Source organism: Camellia sinensis, chromosome 9 (assembly GCF_055761805.1).
Source record: "Camellia sinensis isolate YWXY chromosome 9, ASM5576180v1, whole genome shotgun sequence".
Lineage (NCBI taxonomy): Eukaryota > Viridiplantae > Streptophyta > Magnoliopsida > Ericales > Theaceae > Camellia > Camellia sinensis.
The window spans coordinates 92208313-92225871 of NC_138969.1; the positions used below are offsets into that span (position 1 = coordinate 92208313).

General features: G+C 38.2%; 1 long non-coding RNA gene across 1 annotated transcript; it reads left to right on the forward strand.

Moving 5' to 3' along the window:
* The first annotated feature begins 15136 nt into the window (after positions 1–15136).
* LOC145799143 (uncharacterized) lies at positions 15137–15847 on the forward strand. The gene is made up of 2 exons (XR_014341155.1): positions 15137–15677; positions 15757–15847. It is a non-coding gene; the product is annotated as an uncharacterized LOC145799143 (long non-coding RNA).
* The last annotated feature ends 1712 nt before the right edge of the window (positions 15848–17559 follow it).

Here is a 17559-nt window from a genome sequence, read left to right on the forward strand (position 1 = left end):
GGAAGTATGTGGGACTTTCTTTTTTTAGTTCTGTTTTGACGCTCTCTTTGATTGCCTCAGTACTAGTGACATGAGAATCTTAGACCTGATATAGATATAGATATACTTGTTGTCTTTTTTGGAGTAATTATTGGGTATTTTATGTGGTGCTTTTTTTTATTTGATTGGTTTAATATGGTAGGATCATCACACTTATGCTGGTGTTTTAATTAATATGAGGAGCTTCATTTGATGATTAATTTTGAGTATTACATTTTGGCCACCAAAAAAACGAAAGAAATAAAAAATAAAAAAAAGGACTATATGAGAAAGTGTTTACCAATTTGTGGGTGTCCTTGACATTTGAAATAATTTGTTTGTCTATATACTCTGTTTTTTGCAGTCACTAGTCTTAGCAGGATGTACAACACTTATGAATAGTTACAATTTATCAGTTACAATTATTATTATTATAATCGAGAATCATGTCTTAGGCAGGGTTCTTTGGACCCATTCCAAGAACGTAAACCTCTTAATTAAACAACATTCCCAAATAACATATTTTGAACAAACACGAGAAGCCAATAAGAGCTTGAGTTGGGCATGTCAAGAGCATATATTTACAATGATCATATTATCAAATCATTTGTAGTTTATTATGTAAATTATCATCACTACATTTGTTTAATAGGTCCAAAATTGGTGGGGCTCATGTTTCTTGATGGGTGTCATTCGAAACATAGAATCAATTCACTACAAGAAATAACACTTTTGCCGACTGTAGACATCCCCGAACGTCCCGGGAGGGAATCCCCCCGTTTTGTTCATTTTGGGCTCACTACAGTTCAGGACTCAAATGTCACGGTCCTGTATCTAATCTCACAGAGTGCAATGCAAGACCGATGAATCATCAAAGAGTCCAAATCCGGCAAATCGTTTTTGAAAACAGATTTTTTGAAAGAAGTGCCAAACATGGACTGCTTTGCCAGATACAGAGTCGCCGCCTAAATATTTTATTTTGGGGAATTTAGGAAACCCTGACTCGTTTGCCTAAGGCCACGTGTCCGTCATCACCAAAGTTGCCTCGGCTCGGGAACTTGGGTACGATTGGGGAAGGTCACTTCGTGAGCACCCCCGCTCGCCCAATCAAAGATCGGCCTTTACTAACCATGATATCGAGTTTTGAAAACATTATGTGCTCTTATTCCGGTCATTAGCCTAGAATTACTATGTGATGCGCACAACATACAAGTATAGACTGGATCGCCTGAATTGGACCGAAACATCTCGTGTTTATTTTGAAAAACGATTTGCTACTCGCAAATAGGCTAAAATGCAGGTTTTGCCACCCTCGGGTGGGCTTAGAAAATATGGTTTTGCCACTATCTAGTGGGCTTAAGACTCACAGTCAATGCATTATTCCAATTCAGATAACCCAACCTTCACCCACAGGCATTCAGGCAGTTATATCACATAAGCAGTTAGCCTTATGGTAAGCATGCTATCGTGGCAGTCACTCACACACATGCAAGGATGCTAAAGCATAAGCACTTACCGAGTACTCCGAGCCAAAATAGAAACTAGTTGGTAATCAATGCATGATCCCAGTTCATATTAAGATGGCTAATGCAACACACGCAAAAAAATGCAACTACAATAGGCTCGACTATTCTAAGAATGACATATGAGATGCTACAGCTAACACGTATTCAACTTGGAATTGAAGTACGATGCAGTTAGTATGATGCTTCGAGCCCAGTGCATGCAAGATAGATGAATGGATGCAAACATGCGAGCATAAGTATGTTAATTGAAACATGCCCTAATCTAACCATCATAAGCTAGTAAATAAAAGGGAGAAAGAAGTGGGGGTTGGAAGACATACATCACACACACGCACACTTATTACAACACTACCCTCGCTCGGAGGGTCCGAATGAATATTACACAATCAAAATAAATAACGAATTATTACACAATACTAATTACTTAACAAATGAACTAGGTAAGCAAAGTAAACTAGCATGCTATGCTACGTGCAATGGACTGCCTCAGCTCTGCTCGGAATGATGGAAGGTGTATGCATGCTCAAGTTGCCTTGTCGGTAAATCCTTCGCGATGCCTCGACTCGCCTTTGTTTGCAATTGAACTCCAGAAACTTGCACAAAGCTCCAAGAGGCTGAAACTCCACTCTGGGAAGCTGTGGGAGGGCCATCGACCAGTTTATGTAGGAAAAACCAAAAGGGGTGGTCGGCCTGCCAGAAAAGCTAGTCGGCCGACCAGTTCCTGCCTCTAGTTTCTGGTTTTTCTGCAACAAAGACAAGAGAAAGAGAAAGCAAGGTATTTGCAACACATGTGTGCACGACCACTCTCTCCGTCCTTGCATGAGCTCTAGGGAGTGCAGTCCTCGATCCTCAGGCCATCAATCATGCATCTCAATGCATGATGGCCAAGGAGCCAAATTGCGTGACTCAATGGAACATGAATGCACATATAAGCAACTAAAACCAACAACTCTATCATAGATGGTCGAGAGTGTCGGTGACCTGGAATCGAGGCACATTTCGTCACTTTGAGTACGAAACATCCCTCGTTTCCCGTGCTTGGGCTAACTCCTATCCCAAACACAATGCAACAGGCATGACATGCACCAATGCAACAAACATGCAATCCTAATGCGATGCAACTAAGTCATGCAAACATGCAAGTGATGAAAATGCAAAGGTGCAGCTAGCATACGCAATGCTACGAACTATCGATGGCATACTCAATGCACATGAACTAAATGCGACTAACAACCTATGGCATACTCAATGCGACTAACAACCTAGCATGCACAATGCGAGGAATGACATGGCATACACAATGCTAACAACATAACATGCACAACACATTGCAACATGGCATACATAATGCAAGATGGGCTTAAACTAAAATGAGTGGACCTCAGCCACACTCACATCAGTGGCCAAATGATGGAAATAAGACAACCGAAATACATGCAAACATGCACGAATGCAAAGGACCGAACCTAGGGCATCAAATGCCACTCTACCAAAGCATGGCAAGGGATGAAAGATGTCATACAAACATGCAATTTCCAGCTCTGAAATAAGATGCTCAATGGTCCCAAATCATGGAAACATGTCACGCAATGCACGAAATAAGCCCCAAAACTCAAAACTAGGCAAATGCATTGAACCACAAGTATGCAAAGCAAGCATTATTTGATCATGAGGCATGAAAATAGAGCCAAGGCAATCCTAAACATGTACCAAATCAGTTTCAGGCACGGCCAAAAGGTGCTAACATGAAGGGCTAAAACAACATGCGACATAAGCTAGTAAGCATGGTTTACATGGCATGTATATGAAGCACAAGAGAGGTCACCAAACCAGCCATAAATAGGAACATGGTATGCTAAAATATGCCCAAATAATCACTGAAATGTATCCAATGCATGCAAAAATGATGGGCTCCTTTGGAGGGCCATGAGGTGGATTACTCAACACATACAAGATAGACATGTAAAATGGAAAAATCAACTTTGGAAATCAGTTATGACAGCCCCAAAAATCACCAAAAAGGCCCTAAAATGGGTCAATGAAACATGCAATGAAAGGTCCCCTTGAAATGCCTTGAGGAGGATTGCTCCACACATGCATGAGGGACACAAAATATGGTCAAAAAGGCTCTGGACAGAGCTAAGGCAGACCTCAAAACTCACATAATAGGGCCTGAAACAAGACTTCAAAGCATGCAAGATGGAGCCCCTTTGGAAGGCCAAAAGGGCCAACAAACAAGACAAGGAGAGAGGGGGTCACCCCCCTCTGATTTTGGCTCTCCAAACAAAGCATTCAACAAAGGCCTAGATGGAAGGCTCAAAACAAGAGGCAAACAACCATACAAGGAAGTAAATGACCTCAAACAAAAAAATGCCCTTAATAAACATCAAGAGGGGCTCAAAATAAGACTCTTTTCAGTTTATGGCCTATCTCGAAAATGCTCATAAGTAAGGCTAAGATATGAAGCAAAATAAGCCTACAAAGAGGGATAGGGCATACAAGGAGGTATATGACCTCAAACATAAAAGTGTCCTTAATAAAACTTCAAGATGAGCTCAAAATAAGACACTTTTTATTTTATAACAAAACCCATAAATGCTTGCAAATAGGGCTAAGTTATGAAGCAAAATAATGCAAAAAAAGGGAAAATGAGGACTTACCCTTGTAACACAGCAATGCAGCAAGTTCTGGACCAAGAAGGTGAGTCTTCAACCTCTGAAAAACAGCTCCAAGATGATTGAATGGATGGTGGAGGTGGTAGGCTATGAGGTGTGGTGTAATGGCCAAGAACAATGGGGTATTTGAGCTTGGGTGAGAGAGATATAGAGGGTGGAATGTATATCCCTTGGTTGGTTTTTCTAACCCTTGCAAATGGAGGGGGAGTGTTGGTTTTATAGAGGAGAAGAGCCAAGACTTCTTGGAGAAGCCTTAAGAGAGGGTCAAAGCTTCTCAAAGAAGCTTAACCAAAAGGGTCAAGCTTCTCTAAAAAGCTAAGCAAAAGGGTCAAAACCAACTTAAAAGGACCAACAAAAGGCTCAAAATCTCGAACAGTGGGTCAAATGCTACATAGCTGGCACAGCTGTATGTAACTCAGGAAGGCCAAAAAGCAGAAGGTAGGCCGACCAGTTCAAGTGGTCGGCCGACCACTTACCCTGGTCGGCCGACCAGGGTTCAGAAAGGTCAATGAGAAAAGCTGGTCGGCCATACCAGAAAGGTGGCCTCCCAGATGAGTACAACACAGCTGTATGGTGGGAGACCAGAAATTGTGACCCAGGAGAGTGGAAAACCAGTTTTTTAGCAAGGTTCAAAAGGGTCAGGAAGAAAACCTGGTCGGCCTACCCATATTGGTGGCCTCCCAGATGAGTACAACACAATGGTGGTATGGGAGACCAGAAATTATGGCCTAAAAGTGAGGAAAACCAGCTTTCTGTCAAGAAAACCGGCTGGAGGAGAGAGAAAAGTGGTCCCCAAGGAGAAAGCTGGTTTCCAAGGGGAAAAGGTGGTCTCCCACCCTTGTACCACCTTCCTAACAATGAAACTAGGGTCCATGCCAAAAATGAACCCTAACCGATGCAAAACGAGGGTTCGGGAGGCCAAAACGCGCAGCTGGGGCCCCGAAAACTGACTGTTAAGCGCCGGAAGTGGCGTGCGACCACGAAGGTGGTCTCCCAGACCACAGTGTCCCTCTAGGGAGAGGAAACAAGGTGTGTGCCAAAAACCGGAGCAAACGGAGGTAGTTAAGCGGTCCCGAACCGAGGCACGCGGCCAACGGCTCCGAAAACCAAGAACTGGTCTCCAAACGGGAAAAGGGGTCTACGACCACGAAACGTAGCCTACGGCCACTGGGAGATGGTCTACGAGACCTCTCCCTCCCTTTGGGAAGAGAAAAACAGAAAAAACAGGACCAGGTTCGCAAACCGAGGCAAAGTACAAAAGAGCCCCAAAGTCCGGAGGTAAGGCTCTCAGCCGAGACTCCGCAACCTCAGAACGAGCACAATATGCATCATCACCGAGCGCTCAACCAGTGACGTCTGAGTCTTAAGGTTGGTAAAAAATGGGGTGTCTACACCGACCAAAAAATTTGTGGCTAAAAGTCTATTTTTTGTCGGCAAGTTATCCGCGACCAATTTTTTTGGTCGCTACTTTGGTCGCCAGTTGAGGGTCAACAAAAGTAATTTGCGACCAAAATTTTAGTTGGTCGGCAAAAGTTAGATTTGTCGACTAAATTTTTGGTCGCTAAATATGCCATTACTACAACTAATCCATTTTGTCGCTAAAACACTTTGGCCGTGAAAAGTGATATTTTCCCGACCAAATATCTTAGTCGCCAATTGTTACATTCCACAACCAAAAAATTTAGTCACCAATTATCACATTCAACGACCAAAAAGTTTGGTCGCCAATTGCGACATTCTACGACCAAAAATTTTGGTCACCGATTGTCACATTCCACGACCAAAATAATTAGTCGCCAATTGTCACATTCCACAACTAAATTGTTTGGTCACCAATTGTCACATTCCATGACCAAACATGTTTGTTGCCAAAAGAAATGTTTGCGCATCTAAAACTTTAGTCGGCAATAGACCTATTCGCGACCAAATCCTTTGGTTGCCAAAATTAATAATTTTAACGACTAATTATTTAGTCACCAAATGTGCTTAGTGATACACCGACTACTTTATTTAGTCGGCAAAAGTATAACTTATCTTTCCCGACTAATCAATTGGTCGCCAAAACTAAAAAAAACAAAACCAAATTTGATCGCCAACATCCAACAAAATAAACCTATAATTTATAATAATTCATCCAATTTATTTAATATAATCTGTAATTTGCAAAAATCATTCAAACCAAAAAATAAATTGAATCATGAACATTTAACAAAATACATATATCAACCATTTCTGAACCTATTTAATTAAAGTCAGCAACTATTATAAGTTTTCATCCACAAGTAATTCCAAGCTACATATTTCATGTAGCATAAAAATTTAAAACATAACAAGTACTTATTATTATGTTTTAAATTTTTATCGATGTTCATCAACCCAAAAATATAACTAATAGTCTACCAAATATTTTCCATACACACCCATCCAAAAATATAACTACTAGTGTATCCAAAAATATAACTACTAGTCTACCCTAATATTTTCTATATACATCTATACAAAAATATACAATCCTACCAATAATACAAAAAGTGCCAATTTGTCCAATACAATTTAGCTTTGTGCACGAGTTCATCCATCTGTACCAAAGAAAAAGAGAAATAATGTCAGATAAAATTGGACAAATAATGAAAAATGTCCATGAAAAGTTAAGGTCACATTAGCAAATTAAATGACTATCATTATCAAATTGTAAATAAAACAACAACATTCTTATGTCTATAGCATTATCACTTTGGTATTTCATTGTTTAGTTTTTTGAACGGACTTAAATGTAATTCAAAGAAAAACAAGTCAAAAATAATTAAATAAAACAACAGTTCACAATAATATGCAATGGACTTCTCAACTAGCAAATATAAACTATACATATTGGCATACGAGAGTGTCTAACCATCACTACAGGAAAAAGGGGATTTAGTGGCGTTTTTTTAACGACGCTTTTGTAAACGTCACTATTTTTATTATTTAACAGCGTTTTATAAAACGCCGCGTATTCTATTAAACAAAACGACACCATTTTATACTGGGAGGCGTTTAAAAATGCCTCCGAATGCGGTAGCCACACGCGCCTCTTTTTTCTTTTTTTTTTGAACAAGAACACGCGCCTCTCAACCCTTATTTTGAATCAGAGCCTTTCTCTCTCTCTCTCTCTCTCTCTCTCTCTCTCAACCCTTATTTTGAATCAGAGCCTTTCTTAATACATACGCACAGATCTCTCTCTCTCTCAACCCTCTCTAAGCTCCATCAAAGATTCAGATCGAAGCTCCATCGAAACGATTTCGAAGCTCCATCGAAGATTCAGATCGAAACTCCATCGACGCGATTTCGAAGCTCCATCGCCTGCGATTTCGAAGATTCAGATCTAAACTCTGACCCCTCGATTACTCGCATTTCAACCTCCATTGAATAGTCTACTTTGTTTCTGAACTGTAATCAGTACTCTCTCTCTCTCTCTCTCTCTCTCTCTCTCTCTCTCTCGCTCTATTTGTGGTCTTTGGGAAAAATGAAGAATTACAGTATTGGCATCAGGCACTAGTTATTTCATTACTGTTTTTAGTCAATTCTATTTTGATGATATAATACTACCAAATATATGAATAGCAATGTTAAATAATGGAGAATGAGATATTAGTTCTATTTTTCTATTAGTCAATTCAATTTTGATGATATTACTCTCTGTTGGCAAATTTCCAGCTCACATTCTTTTGCATATGTTTAATGCTATATATCATATATATGAATCCCTTTTGTTTGTGATTGGAATCATCTGTCAAACATTGATCGCATCATCTGACTTCAATGATATGAGATTCAAAGCTTTCTAATTAATATTTAAGATTGTCTAGCTCTCTGATTAATATTTTTCACTTACTCAAACAGAGCATAAGTATTCAGTTTGGTAACTTCTTTGAATCTGCATTGAAATAAGTGGATGAAACATACATACCATTTTGTTTGAGCTTCCTCTTCAACAGATAAAAAAGAAAGAAAATTGAAATAAGCAGAGTCGGGGAAATGATAACTGTTATGATCACCCACAATTTTCTTCTATTCCCTGAATTCGTAAGAATATAATTATGATGAGTCTATCTGTGTGTTTTTAAGATCTAAATAAGGAAGGAAAAAAAAAAGAAAAAAAAAAAGAGTACCCTATTACATATACTCATTACCTCTAGCAGATGAAAGCTCAAAAGCAATAAGCTTCAGATGGAAACCTTGATTAGCAGTGTTCCCATCTGAGATTTGTAAGTTCAACAAAGCTCCTTCCAATATAGAACACCTGCCAGCATTATACGCGTAGGCTGTGCAGGAACAATTCTGCTGGCAACCTGATTCACACCATTGAGAGCACGGACCAATATATTCTTTTGAGCTTGCTAGAAATTTCACATCTGAAATTTTTACGAACACATCATTTTTCCTACTAACATTGCTTTCCAACTGGAAATGGATTTTCCTTATGCAACCACCTGGCCAGTCATCTAGTAGCGTTGCTTCGGTTGAAAGCGGTTTAAAACCCTGCAAACACGTGCAATGGGTCGAGGAATTCTCATTGAAGATACCAAACGCCCCACAATAAGCATAAACCTTGAATAGTTTACTCGGTTGAGTCAGTAATATTTGCCAATCCCGAACACCGTCTAGCCATGCCAGCTGGCTAACTTGTCCTGATTGTTCCATCACAAATCTTGATAGCATAGCACTGTTCTTAAGAGAGTAAGTAAAATAGCTCACATGAGTGTACCCGGCAGACTTTAAAAGTTAGGAACAGATAAATTAATCAGAGAGCTAGACAATCTTCTCACATGAGTCTTATATTTTTGTGATTCTAGTTATTAATGTGGATAACTATGATTGTGATTGTGATTGTGATTGTGATTCCTCATTTGGTGGCTGCTCTTTGGTGTTTTTTGAATCATCATCATCAGAAGTATTCGAGCTTTGGTACCCTAATTGGTTTGGGTAGTTGGTTTGAATTTCCCACATCCATGAGTTCCTGCCAAAATTATTCTATTATTGATGGATTTGAGAGAGCAATATATTTCTTGAATCTATCATAATCTATCAAGAGCATTGTAGAAACTTTTGGTTTCTTCATTAATATGCTTCATACTAGATATGCTTCTAGTATGCTTGATAGTACTAATTTAGATTACACCACCGGGATGCAATCATTAATGGTGCATACCTTAGACCTGTCCAAGAATCTTCATTAGAGATACCTAGTCATCTTTGATGAAGCTCTTCTTGGATTGTCCAGTTTGGACAGTTCAGGGGCACAAGTCTGTATTGTAATTAGTAGTTTTACTACTTATAGTCCATCTCGTAGAGATTTCGTGTAGCAACTCCTTGTGTTCTCCGAGTGCATACTAGACAAGGTGTAGCAGTACACCTAGTCTATGTCGTGTATTTGGAGAACAATGGGGAGATGCTGCCGAAATTTCGTTAGAGATGAACAGAGCGGTATGAACTGCTTTTTACAATATAGACCGTGCATTCCTGAATGGGAAAGTAGGATGAACCAACATATTAGAGACCAGTTAAAGGTGAATGATGTCATGTCGCATGCATTATAAGGTACTTAATTGAGGTTAAGATTAATTAAAATGGAACGGTAATTTTGAACTTTGTTGATTTGGCAGTGACATTTGTAGTGTAAGACAGAGTCAGATGGATAAAAGTTGGATAAATCAGCATAGGTTGCACCCGGATTACATAGAAGGGGTTAAGGAATTTATTAAATTTGCATGTGAAAATAAGCCGTTGTTGAATGAAGTCACATGCCCATGTAAACGGTGTCGTAATGTCAAATTGGTGGAGAAAGGCCTGTTAGGGGAACATTTAATGATCAATGGGTTTCTTCCAAGTTACACCAGTTGGATTTTTCGTGGGGAGAATTTGTCGTCGCCTGTGCCACACAATGTGAATGTCGAGCAAACTGATTCGAATGATGGTGATGAAACTTATGAAATGCTATACAAAAGATTTGGACTTCCTCCACCAAGCTTTATTCACAAGGCAGCAAGTTCTGGTATTAAACAAGGTCCAGATGAGAAAACCAAAAAAAATTTCAATTCATTGAAAGAGGCCGAAAGAGAGTTGTATCCTGAGTGTCAAAAGTTTTCAACGCTCTCATTTATTGTTCGGTTATTGCACATCAAGTGCCTTAGTGAATGGAGTGACAAGTCTTTCACGATGTTGCTTGAGCTTTTGAAGGATTCGTTCCCAAAGGGTGAAACTTTGCCAAAGTCATTTTATGCAACTAGGAAACTCCTTAGGGACTTGGGCCTCGATTATCATAAGGTAAATACATGCCCAAGGGATTGTTCACTATATTGGAAGGAAACAGCTAGTATGGATGATTGCATAGTGTGTCATATGCCTAGATACAAACAGTTTGAGGGGGATAAAAATGATGTTAAGAAGAAGTAACAAAGAATTCCACAGAAGATTGTTAGATACTTTCCATTGATTCCAAGGCTTCAAAGATTGTTTGTCATCCAAAACATCTTCTTTAATGAGATGGCATGCAGAGGGCCGAATTGATGACGGCAAAATGAGACATCCCGCTGACTCTCCAGTTTGGAAATATTTTGATAATTTGTATCCCAAGTTTGCGAGTGAGCCTCGCAATGTCAGATTGGGTTTAGCAGCGGATGGATTCAATCCATTCAAGGCAATGAATGTCTCTCATAGCAGTTGGCCAGTTACTATGATGCCATACAATTTGCCACCATGGTTATGCATGAAGCAGCCTCATATGATGATGACATTGCTCATCGATGGTCCTTCTTCACCTGGAAATAACATTGGCGTCTACTTACGCCTTGTAGTGGATGAATTGAAAGAATTGTGGGAAAACGGTGTTGACACGTATGATGTAGAAACTAATCAGATGTTCCGAATGCATGCTGTGTTATTATGGACTATAAATGATTTTCCTGCCTATGCAATTTTGTTTGGATGGAGCACGAAAGGCGCTTTAGCTTGTCCTTGTTGTAACACACACTCGTTCTCGATATTTGAAGAATGGAAGGAAATTATGTTACATGGGTCATCGTCGCTAGTTAAATGGGGGTCACAAATTTCGGAAAGCTAGTGTGTCTTTTGATGGCACTCGTGAATTCGAACCATGTCCAACTCGGTTATCAGGGGCTAATGTGCTACAACAACTAGGCCCTAAGTTCAAATTGAATTCTAAACGTCAACAATCTAGCAAATGGAATAGAAAGGGGAAAGAAAATGAGGACTCGGGTCATAATTGGAAGAAAAAGAGTATTTTCTTTGAGCTGTCATATTGGGAGCATAATTTGATTAGCCACAACCTTGATGTGACGCACATTGAAAAGAACATGTGTGATAATGTATTGTGGACGATATTAAATGTTGATGGGAAAGGGAAGGACAATTTAAATACTCGTCGAGATTTGCAAGATATGGGAATTCGGAAGGCACTACATCCTCAGAAAAGGGTTGGGAACGAGTATTATTTGCCTCCTGCATGTTTTGCCATGAACAATAGAGAGAAAAGTCTATTCTGCACACTTCTAAAGAACATCAAAGTTCCAGATGGTTACGCATCTAATATCTCTCGTTGGGTTAACCTCAAACAACGTAGCATATCTGGACTGAAAAGTCATGATAACCATATACTTATGCAACAAATACTTCCAATAGAGTGAGAAATTTGTTACCGAAGAAAGTGGTTGAACCATTAATTGAGTTAAGCAATTTCTTCAGGCAGTTGTGTTTCAAAACCCTAGAGGTGGATGGTTTAAATCGTCTTCAATCCCAAATTGCTCTTACACTTTGCCATCTTGAGAGAATTTTTCCTCCATCATTTTTCGATATAATGGAGCACTTACCCATTCACCTAGCAGAGGAAGCAAAGATTGCCGGTCCGGTGCAATATCGATGGATGTACTTTGTAGAAAGGTGTGTAATTCTACTCCAATGTCCATTTGTATATATTTGCTTGTTAATACTTGGAAGTCATGTATGCATCTTTTTGTTTATAGGTACCTTATGACGCTTAAATCATACATGCGTAATCGAAGTCATCCTGAAGGTTCAATTGCATAGGGATACTTAGTCGAAGAATGTATAACATTTTGCTCAAGGTACTTGCATGATGTTGAGTCGAAATTGCATCAACCATTAAGGAATTGTGATGTTAGTGACAATCCTGAGATATTAATGGGGCGGGCTTTAGGAAAAGGAAAAGGGTTTGTGCTTGATAACACAACATGGGTACAGGCTCATCGGTATGTGTTATTTAACATCGCTGCGATTGTCCCATATCGAGAGTAAGATAGACGCAACCTTTGTCTCATCGTGAATGTATTTATACCAACTATAATTATCTTGCATTTTACAAGTAGTTTAATTGTGTAGGGAACATTGTGAATTTATTAAGCGGTCACATCGTCGTCTCAGAGATTATGATGTGGATCGTTGTCACAATGATGAGTTTCCCAAATGGTTCAATTCTCATGTAAGTGCATGTCAAGCACAACAAGTCTTTCTATATTTTTGAAGTTGTTAATTGATGTTTAACATTGATTACTTTTTTTTAAAAATAGGTTGCAAAGCTGTTAACTACTGAAAATGTAGCGTTGTCGGATGAGATTAAAATTTTGGCTTTGAGGCCCAGCCAAAAGGCCACCAGATTTAATGGGTATATAATTAATGGTACTAGGTATCATACGGAGTCGTGAGTTGAGAAGAAAAACTCAGAATAGTGGGGTTATGGTGAAGGCAAAGACTTCTAGCTATGCAAGTGCGAAAGACATTAATCCAGTAGAAGGTGATGTAGCGTACTATGGATATGTGACAGATATTATTGAATTGTATTACTCACATGACCATAGATACATGTTATTCATGTGCAATTGGATTGATAACAATAAGGGAATCAAGCGGGATGATTTTGGTTTTACACTTGTTAATTTCAATCACTTGTTATATGCGAAGAAACAGGACAGTGATGAGCCATTCATCCTAGCATCTCAAGCACAACAAGTCTTTTATGTTAATGATTGTGTTGATGAAGATTGGAATGTTGTACTCAAGATGAAACCTAGAGACTTGTATGAGGTGTGTGGAGAACAACCAACTATTGATGAAGGACTACATCACAACGAAGTGGAAGGATTTGGTGATCAAGAGTTAGATGTAGCTTTCTTCACTTGTGAGGAGGACATGGATTGGGTTAGGCAAGGTATTGATGGAACAACTGTTGATGAAACTATTGGACCTCTTGAAGCATCGACAGAGGCACCATTTGAAGATGACGAAGAAATGATATGATATTGTAATTGGTTGCATATTCACTTTTACATTTGTGTTTTCTGTACGGATATTCATGTTAATAAAATCTTTGCTTTTATACCTTTGTAGTTTTCTTTAAATGGCCATTTTTACCTTTCATGTACTCTTATTCTGTTTTGAATGCAGTTTCTTTATAGATTATCCTGTCCTTACTTTTATGTTTGTAGTTTCTTTATAGATTATCTATGAGTTCTAGCTCCGAGAGTTCTTCTAGTGAGAGTGAGCAATCAAGCTCTAATAGTTCTAGTTCAGATGAGACTCATGCCACACTTAAGATGAGAGTCATACCCGATCCACCGGCATCATGGCATCCACCAGACAGTCTTCCTACCACATCACATAGCGGTAGTACATCACATGGCTCAGTTTCAGCTGGTATGTATAACTATATTCAGATTTTACTGAACTATTTTATTTTTTTTATTTTATCATATTGATTAGGATTTATTCCTCTATGAATAGTATGATTCTTCCCTTTAATTGATTGCTCATCAGTGGTTCAGTTGTGATGTTGTGAAATCTCATGCAGTTTGTGCATATATCTGCTGTATGGATATATTTAATTGTGCTTGTTTTTACCATGTTTGAAGGCATGGGAAGTTTTTAGAAGACTGTGAAGAGAGAGAAAGGAAGGCATCTTAGAAATTGTCTTTCTTGAAAGACAGGAAAGTATAATTGACAATGAAAAGAACTCCACTCTACTTTCTGTGTTCTCTTATTCATGTTTACTTGACATCCCTGTCTATGCTTTTTATCCCTCCAAATGCCCTCCAAACACCTGCTTACCTGTATCCAACTTCACTCACCCACGTGCATGCACGTGCAGCCAAAAGGCCACCAGATTTTTTCTAATTACATAAATTAGCCAATTTGAAATGCTTGCTATATATATTTAAATCTAAATTGTGGGGCTATAGTAGTGAAAGTTCCTTGTGTTAATCCAATATTTTTAAAATATGTTAAAGTCAATTTACTTGATTAACTTTGTTATATAAAGTAATTTAGGGCGACTAAAATGTGGTTGGAGAATAGGAATGTTTGACGCTGAAAATTCATGGTAGTGAGATTTCAATTTAGAAGATGCTCTGTAATCTCATGCAGCATCTTATTTTTCACTTAATCACGAAAGTCTGTTTTCATGAATTTTGCTTATTGATGGTGTTTCCTGTTCACTGGCGTAGATTCTGATACTTCATTAACCTTTCACCTTTATTTAATTATTTTGTTTGGACATATATAATTAGTCTGTTTTCAGATGAGAACTTTCTCGTTAAGATATTTGTGAGCATTTAACACCTTGTCTTTGAGCATAGATGCACTTGAAAAGCTTCCTGTTTTGTGATGACATTGAATGTTAGGCTTTTAAAAGTGCCGGCTCCCAATAATTTAGACTGTTTGGACAGATGGTAGACTAGAAATAGTCCTAAACTTGGTCAATTCTGTGATGACATTTTCTTGCTGTTTTGTGATGTCATTTTCTTACTGTTGCAGTAGTATATATATATTTATATTAAATCAATTCTTTGGCCCCGTTTTTGTTTTTTTATAGGTCCTAGCTCAAGTCAAGCCACACAAAAGCAGACAAGGGGTCCCACATATGTACATGGTCAATGGGGTACTTCAGATGATGGCGTTTTAAAACTTGTTTCTAATGAGTTGAATCAAGTAGTTGAAGGATACACACCCCTTGCTTCACATTTGGGCGTTTTGGCACGAGATGGGAGTCTTGCACCACTCACTTTTACGACTTGGCATTATGTCCCACAGCAAAATAAAGATAACATATGGAGGGAGATAAAGATAATCCAGATATTTAATATGAAATAAGTTGAAATGCATATTACAATTGGATTCCATATGAAATGCATATTACAAGTGTAGTTGACATTGCATATTACAAGTGTGTATAATTGTAATGCAGGCTCATACGAATGCAGATGATTCCATGAAGAGAACAATAATGACTTCATTTGGGAAGAAATGGAGAGATTGGAAAAGTCGCGTGAAAAATATGGGATACAAACCCTTCAAGAATGATGCAGAAAGGTTGGCTCATCGACCGGATAGAGTACATGAGGATCAGTGGCGGGCCTTGGTCTACTATTGGGGCACTCAGAGTGCATCGGTACAGTTTTATTTATGTGAAAAAATGTTTATATATGATAATTTTTGATAATATCTCAAATGAATTTCATATTTAACAGAAATCAAGCAAGAAGAATAGAAAATTTCGGAAGAAGAAGACACTGCATCATAGAACAGGTCGAAAGCCTTTCTCAATAGTTCGAGTGGAGGTATAATTAGACATCACATCTTGGACATATTTTGAAATTTGTTAAGTTTTTAAGTTAAACAACTTATAACTTAGCTAGCTCAACTTATAACTAAACTAAATCAAGTTTAATATGTATAAGATTGAAGATTAAAATTTATTATCTTTAAAATTCATCTTCTCATCTTTGTCTTACATGTTTTGTTTTATCTATCTTTTATTTATAGGAGACAAAAAAAAAAAAAAAAAAAAAACAATGGGGTTCCTGCTAGTCGGCCACAGGTGTGGATGGCCGCATACATGAAAGGTGATACTTCCAATAGTGATTCAGTTAATGAAGTTATGGTATGTGATACTACTTTATTAGACTTTTAATATGATTTATATTGGATGCTAATTATTGAATTCAAAATTGCAGACTCAAATGAATGAGCTAACGGAGCACATGGAGGGATCTTCTTCGGACCCTGCTGCATTAAATGAACAGATTTTCACACAAGTTATGGGGCCGGAGCGACCTGGTCGTGTTCGGACATTTGGATTGGGACCATCCCCCATCGATGTTTTTGGAGGTAGATATAGGCAGTCACAAGAGCAGAATCATATCTTCCAAACTCGAGTTCAAGAACAAGTTGAAGAGCAACTTCAACGGTATCAAATGCAGTTACAGTCGAAGATTAATGACGTAATGGAGAAACAAATTCAAGCTATACGCGCAGATTTTCAGTTACGAATTGAGATTTTGGAATCTCAATTGCAAGCTACGGGCGTGCCCGTTGCACCAACTGTTGCACCTTTGAACCCATTACATAGGCAGCAGGTATTTTCATTATTTTTACTAGTTATTACTTTAAATTGCCCAGAGCTACTATACAACTTAAGCCTCTTATTGAATGATAGGTTGTTGATTCACTTAGTAGTCATCCCACTGTACGGCTAATGTCACATCAACAACAATCTCATGCATTTTCATCCCAAGAGGTGAGCAATCATTTAATCAAAGTTTTTTTTGACAATACAATATCTTATTAATTAAAATACTTGTTCTGATTAAATATAGGTTCACCTTTCAAAGAAAGAGAAGAAGAAGAAGAAGAACTAACAAGGTAAAAGTACTAACATCACTAGTTTAAGCTGATAATAATATTCATAAATCAATAGTGTTAAAGACATGTTAGGCAAATGCTTTTTTGAGTTGAGAATGATGTTATTCATAATTCATATACATTGTTTTTAAGTATCAAGTGGCTTTCACAAGTATGGTTTATTCTTCTTCTCCTACATTGTGTTTGGAAAGTGTCTAAGAAAAAGAAACAGTGTTGTGAGAATGTCCAACACACATTAGCAAACATGGTACTTATTGCATCTTAGTTTATCTATGTAGTCCTCAATTTGCTAGATAATTATATACTAAATTCTCCTAGGTGGAAAAACATACTCAATGCTATAAAGAACTAGATAAATTATGTGGGTACAATTAGTTGAGAAATTAGTAGTAGTTTTAGATTTATGCAAACTATAAGGCAGTACCATAGTATCTGAATGGCTGCTTTAAGATGGCAACTTCTTTGAAAAACTTGTGTGTAAGAAGAATGCTCATATGGGAAGGTTATGTGGGTACAATTAGTTGAACCCAGGTGCTTCAATCTAAAAGCTTGAGACGATTTCTTGATCCCCAACCACATAGTCCCCCAACAACGCCTCTCTTTCTCAGATCTCCAACTCTTCTGCACTA